General features: G+C 35.6%; 2 non-coding genes across 2 annotated transcripts; both read left to right on the forward strand.

The window, feature by feature from the left end:
• Positions 1 to 386: 386 nt before the first annotated feature.
• Positions 387 to 503, forward strand: LOC133820403 (U5 spliceosomal RNA). Its single transcript, XR_009886814.1, has one exon. It is a non-coding gene; the product is annotated as a U5 spliceosomal RNA (small nuclear RNA).
• Positions 504 to 12933: 12430 nt separating this feature from the next.
• Positions 12934 to 13050, forward strand: LOC133820406 (U5 spliceosomal RNA). Its single transcript, XR_009886817.1, has one exon. It is a non-coding gene; the product is annotated as a U5 spliceosomal RNA (small nuclear RNA).
• The last annotated feature ends 4987 nt before the right edge of the window (positions 13051 to 18037 follow it).

Genomic DNA, 18037 nt, shown 5'->3' on the forward strand with positions numbered 1-18037 from the left:
TTTAATTTATAGTTGTTGCTTTTAAATAAATTATTGAATAAGATGTTTACTAAAAATTATTATTGCATAACTTATTCGGAAAGAAACTTTTTAATTTTTGTAAGAGTTATCCCGAGAGACATTTTTTTTGTTAAGGTGAGATTCATAGTAATTTGATACATATATAGTGATGTTCTTACAATTAATTTGGTTTATAATCTCTGATTCTAAAACATTTATATTCCAAGAGATTAGCAGTGATATAGGTCTATACGAGCTACAAGACGTTAGTGACTTGATATTATCGTTAAGCCTTCGTGAAAAAATCCCACATGGGAAACAGATAATAGAATACAAGACAGACAACTCCTATAAGACCACAACTCTTCGTACTCTTAAACTCACGCAGCCACGCGGTGAGCACAAAGCGAACTATTCTTTCGCCTTTTACTAAAGAATACCGTGTGTTCGCCGCAATTAGTGGCATACGCCTATTTTTGGAGAGGTTCCTCGTTAGAGGAACTTCTATAATCAGTTTTAAAATTGTTTTAATTAATAAAACGGAAGAATACATTCATAGCTGTTTTTATTTACTTTAATGAGATTGAACTCATAACATGTTTACCACATAATCATGTATGAATATAAATTTACAGTCGAAATTAAATATTATGCTCACTCAAATAAAAGTTTAATAAAATCCTTATATCTGTCATAAAAAATATATAATAATTTTGGTTGGGTAAACAAACTATGGAATATATGATGAATGCCTGATTCTACACTCATTCACAGTATATTTTGTTCTTGTGTTTCCTCGTGATTCTAGACATATTGTTTGTGTTCTACTTTGGTTAGTTTATTGATGCTATAATTGTCAATTATATATTGAGATGCAGTATATTATTATAATTAAGGCTTTATTTAGATTGTGAGAATTATTAATCGAGAGGGGAACATTTAAACCGAAGTAGTTCTAGATTGTGAAATCGAGATGTGGAATTAATTAGTGTTCAAAAATACACATTTATTAATTTTAATAGTTAAAATAAATTAAATTTTAATTAATATTTTTATTTATAAATTAAATTTTAATTTAATTTATAAATAAAAATATTAATTAAAATTTATTTTATTTTATTTTATAGTAGTTAATTGATATTTTTGGTACTTGGAAACAAAGAAAGAAAACAGTAAGAGAATTGAAGAAAGAAAAAAAAGGGCATTTTTGAAGTGAAATAGCCCATGCTCGTTTGGCCCAAGCCCAACACTCCAACTGCCTTGCCTCTTTCCAGCGTGCCACCTGACAGTCTCCAGCTCGCGCCACGCGTCCAGCCACCCCAGCCTGACCCGCGCATGGCCCCACCACCCGCCTCTCTGCCCGACTCGGACCCGTGCATGACCCGCGAGCCACCCGTCCAGCTTCGGCCGGTGACCCGCGCCTGCTCACCCAACAACCCACCCGCATTGACCCGGTCAAACAAGGCATTTCCCTAAGCTTTTGAGCATCCACGTGGCCTCCTCCAATTGGCTGGAAATGGTCAATGCCACCTGCTGCCACTCAACCCATTTTGTGTGCACTTTGGGCCTTGGACTCTTCCATTTTGAGCTCTAAAACTCACATTTTGTGTTGGTTTAGAAAAATGGGGTAAAATTACCATTCACTAAAATAGCTAAGGTAATATTAGTAATAAGATTTGATTTTTCAAAATCATATTTTATTATTAATATTTCATATTTATTTTGTAAGCTCAATTTGTAGTTTAATTTCTTTTTAATCATTCTTTTCTTCTATAAATAGGGACTCTTATTTCACATTTGGTATGTAATTTTGAGAGTAAAGAAACTATAACAAAATTTATACTCACTTTCTTCTTAGAATTTTGTGAGAATGATGAGCATAATTGCCTAATCTTCTTAGGAAGGTTAGAGATGATTCCATATGCTAGTGATGTTATTTTGCTACTTTGATTAACTATGTTCTTAATATAATGCATTTGAGTTGTTTATGTTATTTCAACCTCATCTTTATTTACTTGTGCTAATAATATATAGGATTAGTCATGCTCTTTCTATGTGTTTCTAATTAGTAAAAGTAATATTGATAAATAATTTTATGTCTAATCTTCTATTGCTTTATTATGCCCTTGGGTATTTTGTCATTTTTAGATTTTTTATAAGATTAGCATTGTGCTCCTAAAGTAAATAACTTTATAACTCAAATGGACTTTTGTTAGAAAAGAATATGGACTTTAATGTTAGATTTTCCAAGTAAATGTTGGGATGTGAACTACTTGTGTAGTTTTGTAAATCCAGTAACTAAGTAACCAAACAAACATATGGATGATTCTTGAAACCTTTCTACTTCTCAACTCTTGATTACACCTTATTGTTTAACGCCGAAATTATGACAACCACTAAGTGGTGGTTGTAGTACAGATCAGACGGTCGATCCACAAAGAGGTAACCTAAAACCAAAGTGTTAGTAGAAAATAACACAAAAAGTTAGTAATATGAAATAAATAAAAAATGGAAATGAAAAGAGATTTGAGATTTTGGTATTGTCTTTTTGATGAAATGATAAAATGAGATAAGTGAAATAAAAGTAAGGGTAATCAAGAGTTTGAGAAATAGAAAGGTTTCAAGAATCATTCATATGCTTGTTTAGTTACTTGGTTACTTGATTTACAAAAATGCACAAGTAAATAGTTCACATCCCAATATTTACTTGGAAAATCTAATATTAAAGTCCATATTATTTTCTAACAAAAGTACATTTGAGTTATAAAGTTCTTTACTTTAAAAACACAATGTTAATCTTATGAAAAATCTAAAAATGACAAAATACCTAAGGGCAATAATGCAATAGAAGATTGGACATAAATTATGTATCAATATTACTTTTACTAATTAAAAGCACATAGAAAGAGCATGGCTAATCCTATATACTATTATGGCAAGTAAATAAAGATAACAAAATCGAGATGAGGATGAAAGAACATAAATAACTCAAATACATTACATTAAGAACATAGTAAATCAAAGTAGCAAAATAACATCACTAACATATGGAATCATCCCTAACCTTCCTAGGAAGATTATGCCACTCATAAAATTCTAAGAAGAAAATATGAGAAGAAAGTGAGAAGAATTTTGCTATAGTTTCTTGTTTAACGCCCAAAATGTGACTATCACTAAGCGATAGTTGTAGTAAAATCGGGCGGTCGATCCACAAGGAGGTAACCTAAAACCAAAAGATTAGTAGAAAATAACACAAAAAGTTAGTAACATGAAATAAATAAAAAATGGAAATGAAAAGAGATTTGAGATTTTGGTATTGTCTTTTTGATGAAATGGTAAAGTGAGATAAGTGAAATAAAAGTAATGTGTAATCAAGAGTTTGAGAAATAGAAAGGTTTCAAGAATCATCAATATGCTTGTTTGGTTACTTAGTTACTTGATTTACAAAAATACACAAGTAAATAGTTTACATCCCAACATTTACTTGGAAAATCTAACATTAAAGTCCATATTCTTTTCTAACAAAAGTTCATTTGAGTTATAAAGTTCTTCTAAAAATGACAAAATACCCAAGGGCAATAATGCAATAGAATATTATACATAAAATTATGTATCAATATTACTTTTACTAATTAGAAGCACATAGAAAGAGCATGACTAATCCTATACACTATTAGCATAAGTAAATAAAGATAACAAAATAGAGATGGAGATGAAAGAACATAAATAACTCAAATATATTACATTAAGAACATAGTAAATCAAAGTAGCAAAATAACATCACTAGCATATGAAATCATCCCTAACCTTCCTAGGAAGATTAGGCCACTATGCTCATGACTCTCACAAAATTCTAAGAAGAAAATATGAGAAGAAAGTTAGTAGAAATTTTGCTATAGTTTCCTTACTCTAAAAATTACATACCAATCGTGTAGAAAAAGTCTCTATTTATAGAGGGAGAAAATAACTAAAAAGAAATTAAACAACAAAATGAGGTTTACAAAATAAATCTGAAATATTAATAATAAAATATGATTTTGAATAATCAAATCTTATTATAAATATTAACCTAGTTATTTTGGTGCATGGTCAAAATGTCATTTTTCTAAAATACCATAAAGTGTGAACTTTAAAGCTCAAAATAGTAATTTGCAAGGCACACTACCCACAAAATATGGGTTGAAGGTGGCTAGTGGCAGAAGTTGTAATGACCCAACTACTCTAGACTTTGGACCATTAATGAAAACTACACATAGACCTTAATCGTAATAGAACTTACAAGTGAAAAGATCATAACTTTATTAAAAACTTGTAAAAATAAAGGTTAAACCTACATAAAATTTAAGTTAGGATGTGAGATCCCATTGTTTTAAAATCAACACATAACATAATTGTAATTAAAAGAGATTACATAAATAAGTGCGAAAAAATACACATAAAAACATAAGTAAAGACTTCATCCTCGAATCGAAACTCTCGGCTCTTTGAATCCATTCTGCCTCAATACACATGCCCAAAACTACCAAGAACCTTTCCTGCCACTAAAGCTATTTTCCTGCACATATAAACAAAAATGAGTGAGCCTAATGCCCAGCAAAGAAAATCTAACACATAAACCATATACATAAATTTCATAAAGAAACATAAAACATATCATAACACTTGTGTCACATACATACTATAATGGCCATTATTACTTGGGGTCCCATAAACTAAACAAGTCATATGCCCATTAGATTAGTGGGGCTTGCTAGCTAAGCAAGTCATATGCCCATAATCTATTTGGGGCTTGTTAGTTGTATAGGTCATATGCCCAAGTCTACAAACATACTTAGCATAGAATATTACATAACATAAAATCATAAGATAACATATAAAATCATATAACACATAAATCCTATCCTATTTTCCTTACCAAATTACCGGGTTATGAGAACAGATTTTGGGACTTTGGAATACTCCTAAAAACCATAAATGGGAGAGTGAGTATACTAAAGAGAATGAGATGAAAAGAATGGAAGAACTATACCATTGAGCATATACTTAACAAAAACTTATGTGCAAGATTTTAGATTTCCTAGCCAAGAATAAAGAATAATGTTAAAATGCTGAGTAGAAGACTATGAGAACTTAAAGAAAATAATACCAATTGAACTAGAGTTTTGGAAATACCTTGAAGACTTATATGACCAATCTAAACCTTGAACCGAAATGCGAATAAACCTTACTTCCCAAGTGTTTGGTAAGCTTATAGTGATCAAGCTTATGATCCCCAACCCAAGTGTTTACACTCTCACAATAACCTAGCAACTTTGCAGCCTTTGAACTTAGCTTGAAGAATGAATAAATGGCTGGGTACTAGGTCCTATTTATAGAGTTTAGGAATGAAAATATCTTCATGTGAACAAAGATAAAGTTTCTAAAAAGGCAGGGAGCAGTAATGGCAAGACTCAGCACAATTGTGGCTGAGGGGAACAAGATGCATTTATACTCTGATAAAGGAATACAAGAACCAATTACATATTGACAAGTGGCCCTAGTGTTGGTAACCACCCGACCACTGATAACAGAAATAAAACAATACAATTAACAAATGTTTAGGTGACTTGATTACATTTAGCTACAGAGGTAATTCCACAATATTGGGCATAACTCTGTTCTTAACACCCTCCCTCAAACGTGAGGGTGAAGTCTTCACACCAAGTTTGGAGATGAGATAGTGAAACCGAGCATGAGGTAGACCCTTTGTCATACAATCTGCTATCTGCTCTACAGATGGTATATACCGAACCTCAAGTTCTTGTTTGAGCACCTTGTCCCGAACATAATGAATGTCCAACTCAATATGTTTTGTTCTTGCGTGGTAGACCGGATTTGAAGCAAGGGCACTTGCACTTGTGTTGTCACACCAGGTAACTGGTTTCTCTGGCTGAGGAAACTTTAATTCTCTGAGTAAGGATTCTATCCAAGTGATTTCTGCACTCACATTAGCAAGAGCTCTATATTCAGATTCTGTACTAGATCTGGATACTGCTGCTTGTTTCTTTGAAGACCAGTGTTATACCCAAAAATTGGAGAATGCATCCTAGGAGGCTAAGGAGAATGCATCTAGGAGAGTGCCTCCTAGGAGGGCTAAGAGGGTGGTCCTAGGAGACCCCAAGGAGGGTGTGGTCCTAGGAGACCCCAAGGGTGTGTAGGAGGTAAGCCTCCCAAGGTTTTCTAAGTGTTGGCTCGAACGTGCCCAAGGTAAATAGCTAAGGAGGAGGAGTCTCATGCAAGAGAATGGAGACTTAGACTTTCATAAGGAAAGTCTATACAATGTTCGATCGGACATGTTTGGGAGATGCTAAAGGAGGTTGCCTCAATGTTGTCCAAGGTGGGGTTCCCTCAATGTTGTCCAAGGTGGGGTTCCCTCAATGTTGTCCAAGGTGAGGTTGCCTCAATGTTTTCCAAGGTGAGGTTGCCTCAATGTTGTCCAAGGTGAGGTTGCCTCAATGTCGTTCAAGGTGAGGTGCCAAGGAAGTTGCCTCGGACCACCTTGGTCCGAGGAGAAGCCAAGGAGATTGGTTCAAGGAGGAACATGGCATGCTAGAGGAGAGTACATGTTCGAGGAGAACCATGCACGTTCAACCCACCCAAAGCATGTCCTACCACCATGCATATCCTACCACCATGCATGTTTAACCAGCACTTGCATGGGTAGTGAGTAGGAGGTGGACCAACTAGCTAGAGGAGACTAAGTCAGACACAACTTCAACAACATGCGCGGGAATCTCTCATTCTTCCCACAAATGGGGAATTTGTTACATTTTGAATTTTGAATGTTTATTTGTAATATAAATGTAATAAATATAATAAAATATCCCTATTATAAGGGGATATCAGTTGAGGATCCCATCTCTATAAATAGAGAGCTGATGGGATGAGAAGGGGGCTGCTTCTGCTTATTCTTTCTAGAGAGATAAAATTGGGTCTGTCTATTCTAGAGAGAGAAAGTGCTGAAATTAGAGAGAATTCTTGTATTTTCACAATTTATACTGAAGAAACTCAGTTGGCATAGTCCATCTGATCTTGAGTATAGATTTATAAATCACAACTCTAAGTGGATTAGGCTATTACCGACAATCGGGGCTGAACCACTATAAAAATCTCCTGTGTTCTTTACTTTTCTTGTTGATACCGTCTGTTGTCGTTTTGATTTCTCTTGAAGGCTTGTCGTATTTGACGTTCTCACGTCGTTGGCTAAAAACACAGTCAACAACCAGGATATTAGTGAATCTCCTAGGTAAACACAATAGCCTCCCACTGACTTTCGATCGTCTACATTGCTGGCCCAATCCGCATCTGAGTACCCTGTGATGTTCATTCTGTCACTGCAACAAATGTGTAGTCCGAGCGTGCGAGTGCCTTTCAAATATCTCAAGATCCTCTTGGCTGCCTTCCAATAAGCATCGGTTGGAGCCTTAAGGAACTGGCTAAGAGTATTTACTGCGTAGTTTATGTCTGGCCGAGTGTTACACAGGTATTGCAAGGCACCAATCAAGCTTCTGTAAACCGTGGGATTTGTCATTTCTTGACCATCTGTTAGAGATAGAGTTTTTCCTGAAGCCGTGGGTGTTGGACACGGTTTGAGGTGTTGCAGGTTATTTCGTTTCAACAGTTCATCAATATACTTTGTTTGAGTGAGATATAGACCAGTCACATCTCTTTCGACTTCTAGTCCCAGGAAGAACCGTAGCTCTCCTAGATCTTTCAGAGCAAAGTTCTTGTTCAGCAGCTGAATAAATTCATCCAGTTTATGATTGTTGTTCCCAGTGACTATGATGTCATCCACATAAATCAACACCAAGATGATGACTTTGCTGTCTATGTAGAAAAACAAGGAGGTATCTGCTCTTGAGTTCTGAAATTTCCACTCCAACAATGTGCTCTTCAACTTATCAAACCAGGCCCTTGGGGCTTGTTTCAGCCCATACAAAGATTTGTGTAGCTTACACACATGGTCAGGTTGTTTTGGGTCTTCGAAGCCCTCTGGCTGCCTCATATATATATCCTCTTCAATATGCCCATTTAGGAAGGCATTATTGATATCTATTTGTCTGATTTCCCAACATCTTGATACGGCTATACTTAGAATTACTCTGACTGTGGATGCTTTTATGACTGGACTGAAGGTCTCTCCATAATCTACCCCTGCTCTTTGGTGATAACCTTTTGCTACCATTCGTGCCTTATATCTCTGGAATGACCCATCTGCATTTCTCTTTATTTTTAGTACCCATTTGCAGCCAATTAAATTCTGATTGTGTTGTCTTGGAACAAGGGAATATGTTTTGTTGGCCTTTAGTGCTTCAATTTCGTCCTCCATGGCTTTTCTTCAGCCTGCATGCTTAAGTGCTTCAGTCACACTTTCTGGTTCTTCATCTTGTTCTGTCCACTTTGATTCACACAAGTATGTCTTCGGTTTGAAGATGCCTGCTTTGGCTCTAGTTATCATTGGGTGTGATGGCTTCTTGCTAGTCATTTCTCCTTCAACCCGAGCACCTGCTTCAGTAATCTGTTCAGTAGTTTCAGCAAGAGTTTCGATATTTTGGGCTTCATTCTGGGCTGTTTCGGGCACTACAAAGCCATGATCAACCACATCAAGAGCTTCACTTACAGAGATAGAGTTGCTTACCTCTTGTTGGGAAGGTGCCGCGCCTTCAGGAGATGCCCGAGATGGTGAAGAATGAGGCTTGTTTAAGGATACCTGACTATATGGACTGAAATGTATATTAGGGAGTTGAGACCATGACTCATTATGAATGACAAGTTGTTTTTCTGGTGCCAATGTATTCAGGAACCCACTCTCAAATGGAAACTCTTTTTCATTAAAAACAACGTTTCTTGATATGTATATACGCCCAGTTGTACTAAGACATTTGTATCCTCTATATGAGTCATTGAACCCCAAATTTACACATTTCAAAGAGTGAAACTGGAACTTATGGCTTTGATAAGGTCTTATACATGGGTAACATGCAGCACCAAAGGTTTTAATTTGCTTATAATCGGGTTTCCTACAGTAAAGAGTCTCAAAAGGTGATTTTCCCTGCAGAACTGGAGTTGGAAGTCTATTTATTAGATAGACTGAGGTTTGGAAGGCATCTACCCAGAATTTGAGTGGCATTTTGGCTTGTGCAAGGAGGGTTAGTCCCATTTCTACTATGTGTCTGTGTTTTCTTTCAGCTCTGCCATTTTGAGCTGAAGTATGTGGACAAGAATGTTGGAAATGGATACCATTGGTTTTAACAAGATTTTCGAACACCTGATATTCACCATCCCAGTCACATTTGATGCTTTTAATCTTAGTTTCAAATTGATTTTCAGCAAATGCTTTAAACTCAACAAAGGCATTTAGTGCATCTGACTTGTGTTTTAAAGGGTAAAGCCAAGTGAACCTACTAAAATCATCAATGAAATGTATGTAGAATCTGAAATTAGTATTAGATGCAATTGGGGCAGGTCCCCACAGATCAGTATGAATCAACTCAAGCACCTTAGAAGCTCTAAAAGTAGACAATTTAAAGGGTAAGGCATGTGACTTGCCAAACTGGCAAGCTTCACATAAATTTTCTATTTCATCTTTTGACAGTTTTACATTTTGAGAATCACAGACAGCTTTGAGAATTTTAGACGAGGGGTGGCCTAGACGCCTATGCCACACATCCTTCTTGGAAACAAAGACATTGGTTGGCTTAGCAACTCTTTATTTTGACATACTTGAGACACCTGAGAAATACAAAGGGTGTTTTTGATTACAACCAGATTTTGAGGGTGACGATTTGAACTGGTAGAGTCCATCTCTAAGCACTCCTTCCAGCAGCACCTTCCTTGTTACTTTGTCCTTCACAAAACAACAACCAGAATAAAATTCCAGGAATACATCATTATCAGCTGTTAAACTAGATACACTAATCAAATTTCTGGCAATAGATGGAACAAGAAGCATGTTATTCAACAGCAAAGTTTTCGACCCAGTATTTGTATTTAATTTGCTAGTACCAAGATGTGAGATGTTTAGTTGTTTACCATCACCTATAACCAGCTTTTCCTTACCACCATACTCTTGTTTCTGGCCCATGTTGCTTTCATCTGCCGTCACATGATTGCTTGCTCCACTATCTATGAACCAGGCTTCACTATCCACCACTTCAGGCGATGCAATGTAGGCAGCAGCTGATGGGTTCTGTTTTTGGTTGATCTGGTTGTTGGCTTTTGGATCCGAACCCATGTAGGATTCATCAAATATGTTGTAGCATATTGCTGCAGAGTGCCCATAACGCCCACAAACTTGACAAGTGGGTTTGGGTCCATTTGAACGACCTCCTCGTCCTTGTCCTCCATTACTTGCTCCACGAGTGTAATTACCACGAAAGTTGTTTGAGTTATGTGGTGCTGAGTGATAACTGTTGCTGCCTCTACCCCGATTGAATGTGGACCGATTCATTACATTTGCACTTGGAGAAATTAGTGGGTGACTGGGTTTGGTCCCAGCGTTGATACTCAGATTCTGGAGGCGCTCCATTTTGTTGTCAAATTCATGCAAAATTCCTTGCAGCTTTTGCCAAGTGGTTGATTCACGGGCTTCTATCTGCAAGACGATGGGTAAGTACTCAATATCTAATCCAGAGGTTACATTAGAGATGAGTTGACGTTCTGGGTACGACTCCCCTGCTAGAGCTAGAGAATCGGACCAGCTTTTCTTCTGCTTCAAATACTCCTCCATCGACATTGTCCCTTTCCTCGTGGTCTGAATCAAAGTCCTCGTCTCATCCATTTTAGACTTTGAATGAGCCCCGTACAAGTTCTCAAGTGCCTTCCAGAGTGCAGCTGCAGACTCACAGCCCATAACTTCCGTTGCTATCCCTTCGGTCATAGAGCTATATAGCCATCCCATTAGTAGTTGATCTCCAACTATCCATTGCTCAAAGTCTGGGTTGATTGTCACTCCGAAACCTGGTTCTCCTTCACCTGTTGTTGGAGCTGAAATGTACTCAGGGGGACAGGGTCGAGTTCCATTGACGAAGCCATCCAGTCGGTGACCTCTAATCACCGTAGACACCATGGTCTTCCATAGCACATAATTTTTACGGTGCAGCTTCAAAGGAAACGGTTGATTAAGGGTATTGAAAGGCTGGGTAAAGGTTTGAGGAGGTACAGTAGAAGAGCTAGCAGCACCTGCTGCTGCCGTGGTGGTGGCCAATGGAGTCTGCGACTGGGAGGACATGGGTACAAGCCTGGCGCTCTGATACCAAGATAAAGTTTCTAAAAAGGCAGGGAGCAGTAATGGCAAGACTCAGCACAATTGTGGCTGAGGGGAACAAGATGCATTTATACTCTGATAAAGGAATACAAGAACCAATTACATATTGACAAGTGGCCCTAGTGTTGGTAACCACCCGACCACTGATAACAGAAATAAAACAATACAATTAACAAATGTTTAGGTGACTTGATTACATTTAGCTACAGAGGTAATTACACAATAATGGGCATAACTCTGTTCTTAACAAACAAACTATCGAGACACAACCCTTTCTTTTCAATTTCAAAACAAAAGTTGGAGGTGAGGAGTGACATATTGTGTAAGTTGGGTTGGGCCCCTAATGGAGAAGCCCTAAAATAATCCTGAGGGGATTCTAGGATAGGAGAAAGAGAGATGGATGGAGGAGAGAGTGTGTGTGGGGAGTGAGGATAAAGGAAAGAGGGAGAGATTGAGATAATTTCTTTGTTTTTATTTTTTATTTTAAAATTTAAATATGATGGCATAATTTTATAAGTTTATAGTAAAATTTAGTTGTAGAGTAATAAAGGCATTATTAGAAATAATTTGACCAAATTTGAGATTAGTAGACTATTTTAAACTACTTGACAAAATAATAGATCTAATTTTTATTTAAACAAAATTAGTTAAAATAGTATAATCCCACCAAATTATTCTTTTTGTAAATTTTATAAGTATATCTATTTTCCTTCCCAAACTAATTTAAGAACTCAATGGAACTCATTTAGAAAGAGAGAATAAAATAATATAAAAAAAATAAATAACTTACTTATTATTAGAAAATTGGAAAAAAAAAAACTACATGTCCAAGTTACCAAGTTTATTAGTAGCCACATATCCTACAAGAATTTGGCAACATTTGGCATTCCTTTCTCATGGAATGATGCTTCAATATCAGCTTGAATAACATCATTTCCATCATCATCAATGTCAAGTGTATTGTACAATACTGTGAGTTCTTCATCATTCATTGTGGAAGATGATAAAAACCGGGAGCCATATTGCTACTTTGAACCCAATCTATCGGAGTCTTCAATACTGAGAGGAGAGAAACCTATCGTAAAGAGAGCGAGAATTAGTATTACACTAATTCATACATATATTGTATAATTACACAAGACAATATGGAAACTATATTTAATTATTTGCATTATTTGGCGATAACAAATTAGAAAGATCGACATTGTGGGAGATACTTCGAAATAGAGAGAAAAAGAGTTTGTGATAGAAAATTAGAAAAGATAATCTAACTAAAATTTATTACAGGTATATTAGTTCAAAAAAAGTTTGAAATAATCTTTTTCAATTAAGGGATCTTTAAGCCAAAAATTTCACATTTCTTATTTTGATTGAGCATATAAAATATTTCATTAATAACAATGAATATGAGATTCATAGTATTTGATTTTTAAAGGTGAGATTCATATAATGTCTGATTATTCCCAAGAGATTAGCAGCAGTAGTATAAGTCTATATGAGATACAAGACTCGTGACTTGATATTGTCGTAAAGCCTTAGTGAAAAAATCCCACATGAGAACAAAATAATATAATCCAACTAAACCAACTCCTATAAGACCACAACTCTTCATTCGGTTAAACTCACGCAGCCGCGCGCTGAACACAAAGCGAACTATTCTTTCGCCTTTTACTAAAGAATACCGTGTGTTCGCCGCAATTAGTGGCATACGCCTATTTTTGAAGAGGTTTCCTCCTTGAGAAACTTCTATAATTAGTTTATAATTTTATCTGCTATATGATGATGTCTGCAGTGGAAGGTGTTATTATTATACTGACAGTGGAAGGTGTTATTATTATACTTAAGCGTTGAGAACTTGGGAGGGGTTTAGTGGGCACCTCACTCAAGTTTTTATGTTAAAAGCTATACACCACTTGACTTGATATTTAATTAAAATTCCAAGTATACCTCACTAATTGCTACAGTTTTAAAAATTAAATATTATGCTCACTAAAATAAAAAATTAATCCTTACCTTTCTAATAAAAAATATATAATAATTTTACTCTTTTATGGTAGGTAAACAATTTAGGGAATATATCATTATAGCTCCCTCTCTTTCTAATTAGAAGAAAAAAAAAAATTTCTTTTTTCGATATATTATTTTGTCAAATAATTAAAAATGGTTATTTAATCTCGAACTTGGTCAATATTATTTTCAAAATTTATAATTTAATAAAATTTAAATTTATATGAAATTATTTGAAAAAATTGAAACCTAAAATAATCATGTTTTAAAATATAAATAAAAGAAAAAAAAAACTTATATTTCACTCTCTCTCTCTCCTCCGTTAGTCCTCTTCTCATCCATTTTGGTCACTTCTTTTTATTCTTCCAAATCCTAGCCTCAACCCTCTACCTAATGGAGCAAACATATTTGGTTAAAATCTTAAAGATTAGGTGTTTATGCATTAACCTTTTGTATTTAGTGTTTGGATTTTTTTTTTTATTATTCTCTTTATTCATTTTATGAGTTTAGGGTTTGGATGTTTAGGGTTTGGATATTAATATTTGGTTTCACTGACTTTTCTATTTTTGGATTACTTTCTTGTATTGTGTAAGATAATAGTGGAACGATGGAGTTGGACGGCAACAAAGCACATGCACCGCATTTGACAATGATTCAAAGGCGACTAATGGGTGCATGTGCTCCCTTCATTGATGGAAGTCTACTCCCGTAGCTAGTTCATTGGTGGCCACCTCCATCAATGACGACTGTGAGAAAACTATCAAGACTCACGACCCTTTATCGATCTTTCTAGCTTCAAAACAATAATTCGAGGTGAGGAGGAGTGATACATTCTATTTTCTTCATATTATTTATCTCTAAACTTTATTTATTGATTAACTTTATTTCTTTGCCTCCTTGTGGAATCGACCGCCCGATCTATACTATAACCACCGCTAAGTGGAAGTCACGTTTGGGCGTTAAACAAATTTTGGCGCCGTTGCCGGGGGATAATAGTGAAAAAAAAAAGTTTTTCAATAAATTTTGTAAAAGAGGTAAGTAATTCTATCCTTTTCTTTTTTGTATATTTCTCTAGGATTTTTTTTTATATTTATCTTATTTACCCTAAAAAAAAGTAAAAAAAAAAACCACTATCATTTTTTTATTGTCCATTTTTATTTAGTATTTCATTTTTTTTGTCATTGTTGTTTTAAAAAAAAAACAAAAATTAAAAATTAAAAAAAAAATGAATGATGAAGAGAAGAAACGTTTCGAGCTGTATTTTCCAATGTATTATCCTTCAGTTAGAAACAACCATAATTCTAATGCTACTGAGGGTACTAGCCGTTTTAGGAGTGTATGCAAACTTAGTGTAAGAGAATACCGAGAACTTGAGGTCTTAGAAAATAAGTTTGAAAGAGAAAGTTACGAGGTTCCCGAGGTAGATTATGATGCACATTATTGTGATTTTGAAAGAGTCGACCATAGGAATCATAATTCTAGTTGGACCAACCCCGTAGATTTTAGTTGGAAGCTTGAGTACAACTACCATGCACTGCCTCACATGAATTTTGAGCAAAATTTTCCTAACTTCCCACATGAACCTCCATATAATGTCTGCACTAATACAAATTCCTTAGAGGAAACTCTACACACATTTATAGAAGAACAAAGAGAATTCAATAGACAATTTGTGGAAGATTTTAGGGAAACTAGTACTCAACTTTCAGAATTGACCAATGCTATTATTTCACATAATTTAAGTCAATTCTCATCCCAACCTGAGGCTATAACACCATCCCCTACTCCTAGTTCAAAACCCGATGAGGATGATGTTATTACCATTTGGAGTGAAACTCTTTCCAATACCGAAATTCTTCCAACCACTCCAAAGAAAAATGGAAGCTATCATACTGATGTGATAGACTTAATCGTTGAGGAAATCATAAACATATTTACAATGAAACTTTCACACAATTTCCTTCACGATTTTGATACCAAACATTTTCTTTATCCTGAAAATGTTACTAACGCTTCTATTTTTGAGATGCACGATAAAAGAAAATTCATTTTTGATATAGGATAATACGCAAATATGCAGTTGGTAGACTTACCTGAGAGCGATGCTTTTGTCTACCAAAGACTAATCAGGTTTTATCTTTCTTTTTAGTGTGTTTTATTTTGATTTGTGTCTTTATTTTATGTTGCAAATTTTACTTTTTGGGGTTGTAACGACCCACTAATCTAGACTCTTGGACCATTATCGAACTATACATACATATTCTTACTAAAACATATATTTGCGAAAATACCACAATTTATTATAAACTTGTAGAAACAAAGGTTACTTTCATAAATAATAAGTAGGATATGGGTACCCATTGTCTTTAAAACAAAAATAACTTAAAAACTAAAAAGGGTTACATAGAAAATGCGGAAAATACTTCTAAAACCATAAAAACATAAACAAGACTACATCCTCGAATCGAATAACGCTCGGCCCCTTGACTCCATTCACCATCGATACACATCCTCCAAGCGTCACGAATCTTTCCGCCTCTAAGCTTATTTTCCTGCACATAAACAGAAAGGAGTGAGCCTAATGCCCAGCAAGGAAAATCTAACACATAGTCATAAACATAAACATAATTTCATAATAACGTAAAGACATATCATAACACATAATTCACTTATTATAATGGCCATTATTACTTGGGGTCCCATAGACTAAACAAGCATATGCCCATGGGGTTAATGGGGTCCTACTAGCTAAGTAGGTCATATGCCCATAACCCATTTGGGGTCTTGTTAGTCATATGGGTCATATGCCCAAGCCTACAAACATACACATATACATATCATAACACTTTTAATAACATAAACATATAGATAACATAAGCACATAACATATTAATTCTAGCCTATTTTCCTTACCAAAGTTACCGGGATTATGGACTGAGTTGGGACTTTTGGAACACTCCTAAAACCATAAGAAAGAGTGAGTCTAAAGAAAGGAGATGAAATGAAAGAGATGGAAAGACTAAACCATAAAAACATACTTACCAACTTATATGCTTAAGAGCTTGGATTCCCTAACCAAAATAAGAATAAGGTTAGGGGACTGAGTAGAAGGTTTTGAGAAAGGAAATAACATAAAATACAGAAAGGAACTAGAGTTTTGGGTTTACCTCAAAGATTGCAAGATCAATCTAACCTTCACCGAAATACTATAGAACTCACTTCCCAAAGTGTTTGATAAGCTTATGATGTTTAAGCTTATAGTTTTTCCCCAAACCAAGTGTTTACACTCTCACACTCACTTAACACTAGCAGCTTCTGAACTTAGAGCAAATGGTGAATAATGGCTGGGTACTAGGTCCTATTTATAGAGTTTGGGAATGAAAATATCTTGATTTTACTTGAATAAAAATAATGGCTTTTTAGGTGAAAATCATTTGAATAATCGTTCAGCAGAGGCTGAAGACTCGTTCACAAGATGCTGGACTGTTGAAGGAGTTTGAATGGCTGAAAGGAAATGAATTCAAAAGAGTTTGAATCCATGCTGAAGGAGGCGATATATCGCCCCCTGTAGGCGATATATCGCCTGGGCCAGTATGCCCGAGGCGACCGTGCATCGTTTCGTGTTTTCCGTATCTACGTGCTGCGACATATCGCCCCCTATAGCTGCGATATATCGGCATACGCTGAATATTTAAACACGAAATTACACATTTTTAGCTAGGTTTGAATGGAGTAAACAGCCTTGACTAAGCCCTCAACGTACTCAAAGCTGCTGACTGACCCTATAACATTCAAACTTTACTCCTTATTATATTTAATCCTCAAAAATCTTAATCCTTAATTACCATTCAAAACATGTGCTTAAAATCCTATTGGTTGATGTCTAAACCTTATAATGTAATAATATAATCCTTAATATCAGTCACTTTAATCAAACCTTAGGTTATACTTAATATTCTTAAACTATAGGTTAAACTTAGAAAATCTATAAGTACTACTATGAGTGTCCAAATAATTCCCGGTCTGAACCAAAAATCCAAAGTAACAAAGATAATGCTATAAATACTATCATACTACTATCTATCTTAGCTAAGTAAAGTTCTTGGACTCTACAATTCTCCCCTACTAAAAAGAATTTCGTCCTCGAAATTTACTTATCACATAACTCCGGATACCGGCCTTGCATGTCCTCCTCCAACTCCCACATTGCCTCGCATTCAGAACTATTGCTCCATAGGACTTTGACTATAGGAAAGCTCTTAGACCGTAACTACTTCATCCATCTATCTAGGATGCTAATCGGTCGTTCCTCGTAACTTAAGTCTTTCTGGAGCGCTATGGTATCGTACTTGAGGATGTGAGATGGGTCTGACACATATTTGCGTAGCATCAAAATGTGGAAGACGTTGTGACTATCGGCTAGTGCTGGCGGTAGGGCTAGTCTATACGCAACTGTTCCCATTTTGTCCAATATCTAAAAGGACCTATGAATCGGGGACTAAGCTTGCCTTTCTTCCCGAACCGTTTGACGCCTTTCATAGGAGATATCTTCAAGAAGACTTGATCTCCAACTTGGAATTCCACATCGCGTCGCTTGGTATCCGCATAGCTTTTCTGACGGCTTTGAGCAGCCAGCATACGCTGTCTAATAAGCGTTACTGCTTCTTGAGCTTGTCTAACAGCTTCGGGCCTTAGAAGCTGCCTTTCTCCTACCTCATCCTAGTG

The sequence above is a fragment of the Humulus lupulus genome, chromosome 2, assembly GCF_963169125.1.
Source record: "Humulus lupulus chromosome 2, drHumLupu1.1, whole genome shotgun sequence".
Taxonomy (NCBI): Eukaryota; Viridiplantae; Streptophyta; class Magnoliopsida; order Rosales; family Cannabaceae; genus Humulus; species Humulus lupulus.